At 47.4% G+C, this 3,377-nt stretch overlaps 1 protein-coding gene across 1 annotated transcript in view; it reads left to right on the forward strand.

The window, feature by feature from the left end:
* Positions 1–3,377, forward strand: part of SF3A1 (splicing factor 3a, subunit 1, 120kDa) — a 28,793-nt gene that overhangs the window by 20,953 nt on the left and 4,463 nt on the right. The window lies entirely within an intron of this gene.

The following is a 3,377-nucleotide window of genomic DNA, read 5'->3' on the forward strand; positions in this document are numbered from 1 at the left end:
ATCTGAATCCGTCCTAGAAGTCATGATGGTGGCTGGAAGTGCTAGGGCAGGTGTGCCCAACAATGCAGGGCTCTGGTGGGGTCACAGTAGAGTTTTGTGTGGGATCTGTAAGATTCTTTGCCTCAATGATGGGGCATAGAGATTTAGGGACAAGACTTAGGCATGCTCTGGTGGGTTCCTGATCCAGTGGTTGGGCCATCCCTGCCGGTGCGACCTCAGGCAGCCTGACTTGGAGGTGATAGTGTAACCCCACCTGATGCCAGGTCACACGGAGGTGTTATGTTCTTCCTCTCTGAACTTGAACAAATCCCCGCTGTGGGCCTCAATTATCTCTATACATTGAGGCTGTTGGGCTAAGTGATCCCTGAAGGTCTTGTGATTTCAGAGTCAGTGCTCCATGGAGTTGGTCAGGGCCAACTTTTTGGGGAGTTGAGCTTTTGAGTCAAATGTTGACAAAGGGGAGGAGCGTAATTGGTGGGAAGAAAGGAAACAGTGGGAGGAATGAGAGGCCTCCAATCCCCAACACCTTACCTTCTCGCAAGCTCCTGTATTTGCTCAGTCCAGAGCGCAAACGGACCAGGTGCACAGTTGTAAGGTTGCAGCGGTATGCCCAAGGCTGGGTTGCCCCATGCTAATTCATGCTCTCTGTTTTCCAGGGTATCTTCATCAAAGATTCCAACTCACTGGCCTACTACAACATGGCCAATGGCGCAGTCATCCACCTGGCCCTCAAGGAGAGAGGCGGGAGGAAGAAGTAGACAAGAGGAACCTGCTGTCAAGTCCCTGCCATTTTGCCTCTCCTGTCTCCCACCCCCTGTCCCAGACCCAGGAGCCCCCCCGAGGCCTTGCCCTGCCTGCATATTTGTTTCCCTCTTAATTCAGTTTGGGAATTCAAATTGTTCTGCAGAGGTTCATTCCCCTGACCCTTTCCCCACCTTGGTAAGAGTAGCTGGGCTTTCTAAGCCACTCTCTGGAATCTCTTTGCGTTAGGGTCTTGATTTGAGGACATTCGTTTCTTCAAGCAGCCAATTAGCAACTGAGAGCCCAGGGATGTCCTACAGGATAGTTTCATAGTGACAAGTGGCACTTGGCTAATAGAATATGGCTGTTATTGTCATTAATCATTTTGTACCTTGACATGGGTTGTCTAATAAAACTCTTGGACCCTTGTGAAATCAATAAGACTTGTCCCTTGGTCACCTGTGCCCTGCCCAGACTCGATGCAGTGGTAACAGTGCAGAGTGCCATGTGGCTTCTCTCTGAGGATTTTTGGGCGTTGTAACTAAATTCTTGCTGCCCTCATACTTTTTATGTATTAGAATCATATTCGTATTGCCCTTTTAAAACATTGGGATCCTGCAGAGGCCTGCCCCTTGTATTTAACAGCAATACAGGAAGCATGGCAGGCACCACGAAAACCAAGGATAGATGGTGCAGTCCCTGTGTCAGTGGGCGGTGGTTTCCTGTCGGCCTGGAATCCCATCACCTGATTGATTGGCTCTGTGGTCCTGGGCAGGTGCCTCATAGGTGTGTGGATATGATGCGGTTTCTTTAAAATGTATTTAACAGATACTTGATTGTACTAAGGTCATGTGCCAAGGGATAAAATTTAAATAATTTACTATTTTAGGCATTTTATCCATTTTAACTCACGTAACCCTCATGTGAGTATTCCTGCTTAACACTTGAGTAAACTGAGGCACAGAGAACATAAGTTGCATGCCCATAGTCACACACTATGAAAGTGAAAAGAGAATGTGTGCAAAACACGTCACAGTCTTGGTTTCTGAGTAAAGGCAGGCTGTTATCTTTAGAATCAAACTATCACAGGGAGATAGGCGATGCTGTGGGTGTTGAGGGAGGAAGGTGAGAGCCTGTTGCTAACAATTTCCTGGTTTTAAAGCTAAGGCTGATTTCATTGGGAAGGTCTCACGTGTGTGTAGCCCCTGAGAATTCCCAGTGCCTTTTATTTGCAGTCCTTCCATTTGGCCCTCCTAGCTGCCCCATCAGGTCATCTCCAGGGCTCAGAGGGGTGAGACCATTTCCCAAGGTCACAGAATCAGCTCTCTAGTCACCAGCCTACCCCTGCCTCTCCCTCTCACCCAGAGTCAGTACCAGTTTTATGGCTTTATTACCAGCTGCTGGGTCCCTCCCATTTTCAACTTGATTGATGGGATGTCACCCCTTATCCTGTCTGACATTTGCCTCTGGCCTGGTTGCTAGAAGTTTGTCCCAGGGGCCAGAGTTGAAATTTGGCTTCCTGAGGTGGGCTTTGTGGTTTGGGTGCCTAAAGTGAGCCCACTGTGGTTGCCCGGCCGTGGCCAACACCAGAAATACCCCTGAGCACCACTGGGTCTCATTCCAAGAAGGAACAGGGTCAGGAGACCTGGGAAGTCTCATACTCCAAGCTCTTCTTTCTTTCTGGGAGCAGTGGGCAGGTCATGGTGTCAGGGCACTCACCCCCACAGACTGGCAAACCCTGCAGAACTTCCGTGGCTGAGGCTGTGACCGGAGGCCAGGAATGCTGTTGGGTGGATTGTGAGTGAATGGGCCCTTTGAGCTGCCCTCTAGAGAGCAAATCGTTTCCTGGAGCTCTGAATGAACATCTGTCCTGGTTTGCTCAGACGCAGAAGCTCCATTGACCATGAGGCCTTGCAAACATCAGTGGCCACAGGCCCAGTATGCTGCCTGGCACTGTACTAGTTTAGGACCTGCAGCATGTAGGTAGCGTCCTGGTGTTTATAATACAAAGCTGCTTTGCGCAGCAGCTTTTCGGATTCTTCTTGCAATCTCCTGAGGATTATCTGCCCCATTTTTAAAATGAGGTGGAATACCCAAGGTCATGTAGCCAGTGAGTGCTCTGGGGACCACACTGTCTGCTGTGTTCCACCAGACCACACTATGAAATAGGAGTAAATGTTCCTGTTGCAGGACTGCTGGGAAAATGGGTGGGGTGGCACTTAAGTCACCATAATTTTGAAGACTTGCACACAGAGGGCTCCAGGAATTGTAGACGATAAGGAATTTCAGTTCTACCCACTATTTAAGTACTTGTCATGTACTCTTAGAGGAGGCCAGTAATGATCAGAACCCTTTTACTTTAATACATTGTATTAGAGAATATATTAAGTGGTTATATTGGGTTATGTTAGGATATATACTTGAATGAAAATACATGTACTATTAGCAATCGTCATATTTCACTTATCCTGTAATTAGACAAGAAAGCATAATATAGCTCTACTCATGGGTACGCATACCAGTGTATAAGATTTTTAGAAGTTTTTTAAAAATAAAAGCAAAATGTAAGATCTTGGAGATACAATCATTAACTCTTACCAGATACGGAGATTTGCTCTTAACTATTCTGCATTGTT

The sequence above is a fragment of the Mandrillus leucophaeus genome, unplaced genomic scaffold, assembly GCF_000951045.1.
Source record: "Mandrillus leucophaeus isolate KB7577 unplaced genomic scaffold, Mleu.le_1.0 Scaffold2, whole genome shotgun sequence".
NCBI lineage: Eukaryota > Metazoa > Chordata > Mammalia > Primates > Cercopithecidae > Mandrillus > Mandrillus leucophaeus.